This window comes from Primulina tabacum, chromosome 5, assembly GCF_025594145.1.
Source record: "Primulina tabacum isolate GXHZ01 chromosome 5, ASM2559414v2, whole genome shotgun sequence".
NCBI classification, from domain to species: Eukaryota; Viridiplantae; Streptophyta; class Magnoliopsida; order Lamiales; family Gesneriaceae; genus Primulina; species Primulina tabacum.
The window spans coordinates 106,745-115,499 of record NC_134554.1 but is presented as its reverse complement, the minus strand read 5'-3'; positions in this window follow the sequence as shown (position 1 = coordinate 115,499).

Here is an 8,755-nt window from a genome sequence, read left to right as displayed (position 1 = left end):
CTTATGCTATTATGTTTATGAGTCAGGGGTGAACACAAGGTTTAACATGTTTTTGCATCTTTTATGCTATGATGATGTTGAGTTCTTTTCAAAATAGTAGTCCAGGAGTTGTAGATATTTAGGATTTATTTAACTGCGGTTATTTTTATTCAGTGGTTGACTGCTTTTATTCGCATGCATGTGTATGAGTATTTTCTAACATAGCTTTCAAAAGAAAAAGTTCTAGTAGTATGTTTAGTAGTAGACGTCACATTTATATTTCTAATTGCTTCATAACAAATATGAATGTTTTGGATGTTTGATAAAACTAATAAGGTAAAATTGGATAAGTAATGTCGTGAAATGAAGATATGGATAAAAGACTATTATAGTAGATATATTGAGGATGAACATTGTGTGGAGCTAGATTAATAGCTCCAAACTTCTTCAGTGCTTGTTACCTGAAACTCTTAGGACAAATTGTGCATATATCAAATCGGATTCCAATTGAGGTTATGCAAAAGACGTGTTTGAATTATGGAAGCTTTAAAATGAGTTAGGATATATATGTGTGTGTGTGTCTGTATATATACTTTGTCTTAGGTAAGAGTTGACAATCTTCAAGAAAACAAGTTAGACTTGATGACCATTAATGGGTATGTCATTATATATACCAAAAAATCTAAATAGGTATGTCTTTTACTAACAATCACAAATCATAAAGTTTGTGGAACCAAGCGATGTGAAATTTATTAAGAATAACTTGATTAATGGGAGCAAACAAATTGAAAATATTGATCATTATGATTATGATCTATCCACGAAAATTATATATTGATTGTTATTTACAACAATCATCAAGTTAAAATGTGTGTTGTGAAATCAATCTTATAAATTTGACAAATTACTGATATTAATGCTCATCAAGATATTAAACATTCATTTGAACAACACGATCAAGTATCATTGGAAAGTGTTGATGCAATATTAAGAAAATCTAGTAGAACTAAGAAAATCAATAACTTCAAAAGATTATATTGTGTTCAAACCTCAAGGAAGGCAGGAGGTTGCAGAATAATGGAAGATAGAAGGATTGGAACTTGATTATATGGGATTGCTTCCTTTAGCACTCCAACAGACTCAGGGATGAAAAAAAACATCTGTGAGGCCCGGGACCAAAGAGGGCGGGGGGTGATCGCCGGTGCCATGAGGTTGCACGGACAATGAGCGGCTCCTGGCTGGCTTCTAGGTGGAGGGAACATGAATGAACCGATCCCACACCGGAATGAGAGGGATTCCGAGACTGTTCAATGTAATGGACTGTACAGTTGAAGAGGGCTTAAAAGATTTGATTTGTGCTACTCATATCAAGAAGGTGCATCTTCTTTTCGGTAGCTCATCACATAAGAACTCCAAAGTTAAGTGTGTTTGACATGGGGCAATTCTGGGATGGGCGACCCCTGGGAAGTTTCCTAGGGTACGTGTGAGTGAGGACATAAGCACGCTGGAAAGACTTGTCTTGGTACAGTGAGGACAGTCGTCAAATCTGGGGCGTTACAGTTGGTATCAAAGCCGACCTCTCTTAGTACGGTGTGGTTCAGGGACGAACCAAGTGGAAGCTGGTGGGTATGTGAGGCCCGGGACCGAAGAGGACGAGGGGTGATCGCCGGTGCCATTAGGTTGCACGGACAATGAGCGGCTCCTGGCAGGCTTCTAGGTGGAGGGAACATGAATGAACCGATCCCACACCGGAATGAGAGGGATTCCGAGACTGTTCAATGTAATGGACTGTACAGTTGAAGAGTGCTTAAAATATTTGATTTGTACTACTCATATCAAGAAGAAGCATCTTCATTTCGGTAGCTCATCATATAAGAACTCCAAAGTTAAGCGTGCTTGACTTAGGACAATTCTGGGATGGGTGACACCTGGGAAGTTTCCTAGCGTACGTGTGAGTGAGAACATAAGCACGCTGGAAAGACTTGTATTGGTACAGTAAGGATAGTCGTCAAATCTGGGGCATTACAACATCATTACTTGCTGCGGGAGAGCAGTTAGATTAACTCAAAAAGGAAAAGGGATTAGGCGCTTACTGATAGGAGTAGGATGCTTGAGACGGATACGATTTCACTCAACTCATCAGTCTTATTCCTTAGGGTGAAAAACTCGAATCACCATTCCATCAAACAGGAATGAAAGACTTGGCCGACAGACTGGATGAAAGGAAGCAGAGAGGAATTGAATTCCGCCCTCAAGGAGGATTGATTCCCTCAGGGCACTTCTCTCTCTTTCAAAACGTTAACAGCTGAGTCAACAAGACTTGTCTTCTCTCCCTCTCCTACTCTTTCACTTGGCTACGAAACTATGCCCCTCTCGAAAGAAAAAGAGATTTTCCTCCAATAGCTGAAATAGCTGACCCTGATGTATCTCAAACATGAGTGATTATTTTGGAGCCAAAAATGATCCGGAGATATTTGTTTTACAAACAATGAGTAATAAGAAATCTACTTTGTGGTACGATGCTATGAATGATAAGGAATTCAATATAAAAAAATGGAGTTTAAAAGTTGATTCAGTCATCATTTTTTGAATATGATTCTTTAAGACAAACAAAGTATCATTAGACAACATTGAACAACATAATATTAGAATTGTTGCTATGAATAACTCAAAGGAAGATAATTAACTACATAAAAAAAATTTCTCATATATTTAAGAAAAATCTCTTCATACATTCATGACATTAATAGCTTATTTAATTTAGATTCTCTTATATGGATGTGAAAATAATATTGCTCAATGGTGATCTAGAGGAAGAATGTTATCTGAAATAACATTAAAAATTCTCTATAGCGATGTAGACATTTAGTATAAAAGACTAAGAAAACTATATATATTGAAAAAAATATTACATTAGTTGTATTTAAGGTTTCACAATGTTATTTCGTCATTGAGTTTTGTTAAGAATATTATGAATCATTATGTATATCAAAAGGTTAGTGGAAAGTTAGAATAATCTGGGTGTTGACCACTAGAAAGTTTGAAAAAATTTTGGGTTACATTCATGCTAATATTACATGCTTATATATAGACTAATTGAAAATTTGTAAGTAATTTGCTACTCCACTGTGGGATCTAAATAATTCTCTTATTTGAAGCACTGTTGTTTGATATATGTTAAGTAATTTCATTTTAGGTTTAGAATTGTGAATTTTATGTCTAAACCATTAAAATTATATTACGAAAATTCACTTGTAATGCCTGAAGTAATATCACAAGTTGTTGATTTAGTAATATGAGATTACTAAATAATTAATGATTTTTAAAGAATGAAATATGATATATTTTGGTCATATGAAGTTCAAATGATTTGAGATTTGGATATAACGTAGAAAACTCAAAGATATAGAAGTTTCATGTTTTGAGTTTTGAAAAATTTAATCGTTTGACTGATCCAAATGGATATACCGATGTTAAAATGTTAAATATTATATATTATATTATATTATTTTATTAATATAATATAATATAATTTTTTTTAAAAAAATAGATAAATATGAATCTTATGTTGAATTCAATTCAACAGAAAAAAAGTTACAGAAGAGAAACGAGAGAGTATAATAGAGTTTTGATTTTCTTTTCGATTTTGTGACTTATCGGTTTATCCAATCGACGAACCGACTTCAGTTCTGGGATCGTTGACACGAGGTATTCGATTTGAGGTATAAATTTTGTAGTTTTGGTCATGTTTGAAATTCGTCGATTTCTGGAATAAATCTGATAAATTGTTAAATCATACTGAAATTGAATATTGTTGAGTAGTGTATGATCTTAACGAAGTAGAGAAGATTATTGTGTTGTTGTTTTGAATTATTCATAATTTATTATCATTAGGGATTTTTAATCCTTGGGTTGAGATTGGAGAGTTGTTTGTCAGTTGTTATTAATTCTGATTATATATTCGGAGTCTACGAAGTATAGGCTACACGTTGATATAAAGTTTTCGTAATTTGACGGATGTTGTAAAATAGCCTATTATTTGAAGTTAATTAATTAGGGTGTATTTGATGGTAGTATTGTGAATTAAATACACCAGATTATTAAATTGTTGAACAATACGAATTTATAATCGAGTTTATATTTTGTTGAATTAATTGTTGTTGGGCTATTTGATGTTATATATTGAGGCTGTTATAACTGTGTTGATACGGTGACAATGATCTGATAATTATTGTTGAATTATTTAGATACATCACAAGCCTCGTGATCAAAGAAATAGCCAGATTGTATATATACTCGATTATCAGGTACGTGTTGACGTACGAGCATATGTTGTTATTGTTTAGTGTTGATGAATACTATTGTGTTGAACGATGATAAATCACCGGAATTGGGTGATTTGGTATTATATTTGTTGTTGTTTATTATTGTTGATATTGTTGACTATCGTTGTTGGGAGACGTCTCGTTGATGTTGTCACGTTGATGTTGTTCGTTTAACGATATTGCTGTCGCCGGTGTTGGGGTGCGACGTATCGTTGATGTTGTTATTCGTTCGACGATATTGCTGTCGCCGGTGTTGGGGTGCGACGTATCATCGATGTTGTTGTTCGTTCGACGATATTGCTGTCGCCGGTGTTGGGGTGCGACGTATCGTCGGTGTTGTTGCATTGTGATGTTGTTGAGGTTGTTGTTGGCTGATTGTCCAGAAACGGCAAAGGGGGTATTTCTATTATGATTTCAGTTATATTTTATGTTGTTAATATAACTGTTATGTATTACGATGATGATTGTTGTATATGCTCACCCTTTGAGGGCTGTTTCTGTTGGGCAGGTTACAGGACTATGCGTGAGACAAGATAGTGGTGAAAGACTAGGTGTGTCTAGTCAAACAGTCTTGTAGTTGATAGTAGATAGAGACAGTATAGCTTATTGTCTTATTTGAGTTGTATGTGTCTATTTATTATACTGTTTCTGCTACACTGACGTAGATAGTGTGGTGATTGCACTATTTTGTCGTATATGCATTATATTATTACGTTGTCGAAAAGAAAAAAAATTTTATGCATATGACGTCACATGTTGCATGATTACGTGGCGAGGTTTGGGGCGCCACATTTGGTGGTATCAGAGCATATGTTAGATGTCTGGGATGGTTAAGAGTTGGGTTTGTGATGAGGGAGTTGGACGACGATATTATCTGCGTGTGTCTGTGCATTTGACTTGTTATTGATGATTTCTCGATATGATTGATTGTTCTTTAGTTGCGTGTACTTTTGTGCGAAAGGTGTGATGATGATTACTGGATTGTAATTGTTAAATGTTATGATTAACAATTTGATTTCCAGTGATGGCAGCTAGAGAACAGGTACATCCACACGAGAAAACAGACGAGGTTGACAGTGGATTTGGACAGATAAATCCATTGCCACCTCCTCCTATAGGACAGGCACCAACAGATCAGCCTTTATTGCCTGGTGAGTTGACTTTGGCACAGTTCAGCAGTTATCTTCCGCCGAGATTTGATAGTTCTGAGACCGGTGAGCGAGCAGAGGAGTGGATTGAGAGAATAGAGCAGATATTTGTGACTGCACCGTGTGCTAGGTCTGCTTGGTTACGATTGGCTACATTTCAGCTTTCGCGGAATGTGCTATTGTGCTTTCGCGGAATGTGCTCAGGGCCGTACTGTTGATTGGGATGTGTTTCGGTCTCGTTTTCTTGATAAATATTTTTCTATAGCAGCCAGAAAAAAGAAAGAGAAAGAATTTGAGGATTTGAGACAGGGTAGTATGTCTGTTGCTGAGTATGAGACTCGATATTCTACATTGTTGAAATATGTGCCACATATTGCTGCGAATGTTCATGCTAAGATGAGGCATTTCTTGAAAGGGTTGAAGTTAGAGTTATTTGATCGTGTGCAATCAAACAACCCGGTATCATTTGAGGATGCAATGACGAGGGCTGAGATGACTGAGTTAGTTATGCAGGAGTATGGGGCTCAGGGACGATTATCAGAGCAGACTAGGGAGTCATTGCGACCTCAGGGACAGTCTTTTAAATATCAGAAGGGTTCATCTTCTTCTTCAGCATCATCTGGGAAGCGTCGATTTGATTCACGACGTGTTGAGAGTCGTGGGGGCAGTTCTCAGTCTGTTCAGGGGCAGAGAGGAGAGTCCAGAGCAGTGAGATGTTATCGTTGTGGGGGACCTCATCTGATCAGAGAGTGTACACAGACCGAGATCACCTGTTTTGAGTGTGGCGGTGTTGGTCATCTGGCGAGACAGTGTCCTAGTCGTGAGGGACAGCGAGAGCCTAGGAGTGCTAGAGGTAGATCCTCAGAGAGAGGAGGACGACAGCCTCAGCAGTTTACACCACGACCTTCTGGAAGACAGCCACGTATGCAGGGAGCTGGTCCGCCTCAGGCACAGGTGTATGCTTTGACACGAGAGCAGGCAGAGGAGGCACGAGAGGAGATGATAGCGGGTAAGTGTTATTTATGTTCTTATCCTGCTTATATTCTTGTTGATACTGGTGCCTCGCATACTTTTATATCGAAGAGGTTTGTGGTTGAGCATCATATGCGCTCGTCTCCATTGTCTATGCCTCTTTCTGTTTCGACACCTTCTGGAGTTGATATATCAGTTGTATCTATGATATCAGATGGTATTATTTCTTATGAGGGCTATGAGCTGAGATCTGATATGATTATTCTAGAGATGACTGATTTTGATTGTATTGTGGGAATTAATGTGCTGAGAAGATATTGTGCGACAGTTGATTGTTATCAGCGGGTGGTATATTTTTTATACAGATGAGAAAGAGCGTTGGATATTTTATGGGAAGGGTTCTCGTCCTCGTGTTCCGTTGGTATCTGCCATCCGGATGTCTCGGTTATTGGAGCATGGGCATGAGGGTTATCTTATTTATGCTGTAGATGTGACAGAAAAGAAGAAGGAGGTGGGAATAGAGGAGATACCTATAGTTGCTGAGTTTGCCGATGTATTTCCTGATGAGATTCCAGGCTTCCCACCAGCCTGTGAGGTGGAGTTTGGGATCGAGTTGATGCCAGATACTTCCCCTATTTCTCGTACTCCTTACAGAATGGCACCAGCAGAGTTGAGAGAGTTGAAAGCCCAGTTGCAGGACTTGCTGGACAAGGGATACATTCGCCCTAGTGTATCGCCTTGGGGTGCACCAGTCATATTTGTGAGAAAGAAAGATGGAACTATGCGGCTTTGTATCGACTATCGACAGCTGAATAAGGTAACGATTAAGAATAAATATCCCCTCCCTCGTATTGATGATTTGTTTGATCAGTTACAGGGAACCTCAGTATATTCGAAGATTTATTTGAGGTCAGGATATCATCAGATACGAGTTAGAGAGGAGGATATTCAGAAGACAGCATTCAGGACCAGATAGACATTACGAGTTTTTAGTTATGCCGTTTGGGTTGACGAATGCTCCAGCTGTGTTCATGAGTTTGATGAATAGGGTATTTCAGCCTTATCTCGATCGATTTGTTATTGTGTTCATTGATGATATATTGATATATTCCAGGAGTGAGGCTGAGCATGCAGGGCACTTGCGTTCAGTGTTACAGGTGTTGCGAGATAGACAGTTGTATGCCAAACTCAGTAAGTGTGAGTTTTGGTTGGATCGAGTGGTCTTCTTGGGTCATGTTATATCGAGAGATGGGATTTTTGTTGATCCAACGAAGGTCGAAACCGTGTTACAGTGGTCTGCACCTACATCTGTACCTGAGATTCGTAGTTTCTTGGGTTTAGCAGATTATTATCGTCGATTTATCGAGGGATTTTCAAAGATTGCTAGGCCTTTGACACAGTTGACTCAGAAAGGTGTGCGATTTCAGTGGTCTGAAGCATGTGAGAGGAGTTTTCAGGAGTTGAAGCACCTACTGACGACTGCACCGGTGTTATCAATTCCTACAGAAATTGAGAGGTTTGTTGTTTATACTGATGCATCATTACATGGTTTGGGATGTGTTTTGATGCAGGATCGACATGTTGTGACATATGCCTCGAGACAGCTGAAACCACACGAAACAAGGTACCCTGTGCATGACTTGGAGTTGGCAGCCATTATCTTTGCCTTGAAGATATGGCGACACTATTTATGGTACCTCGTTTACGATTTATACTGATTATAAGAGCTTGAGATTTTTGTTTACCCAGACAGAGTTGAATATGAGACAGAGACGATGGTTAGATTTGCTGAAGGATTATGATTGTGAGATTGAATATCATCCTGGTCGAGCCAATCTTACAGCTGATGCATTGAGCCGTAAAGTGAGTTGTACTGCAGAGGATGTGAGTCGTTTATCAGCTATGATGATGTCCTGTTGTTCCTTGGGATATGATTTTGATATCTCGACGACTCCTATCCAGGTATCTACCTTATTAGCTGAACCTGATATATATGGTTGTATTCGTGATGCACAGATGACAGACGAGAGAGTTCAGCGATGGAAGGAGTTAGTTTCTCAGAAACAAGATAATCGTTTTAGAGTGGCAGATGATGGCAGTTTGAGGATGAATGATAGATGGGTAGTTCCTGATATATCTGAGTTGCGCCAGGGCCTGTTGCGGCGTGCACATTGTAGTCGATATTCTATCCACCCTGGTGGCAAGAAGATGTATAAGGATCTACGCTATCAGTTTTGGTGGAAGGGAATGAAACGTGATGTGATTGATTTTGTACGTCGATGTCTTAATTGTCAACAGATCAAAGCTGAGAGGAGAAGGCCGGGAGGTGAA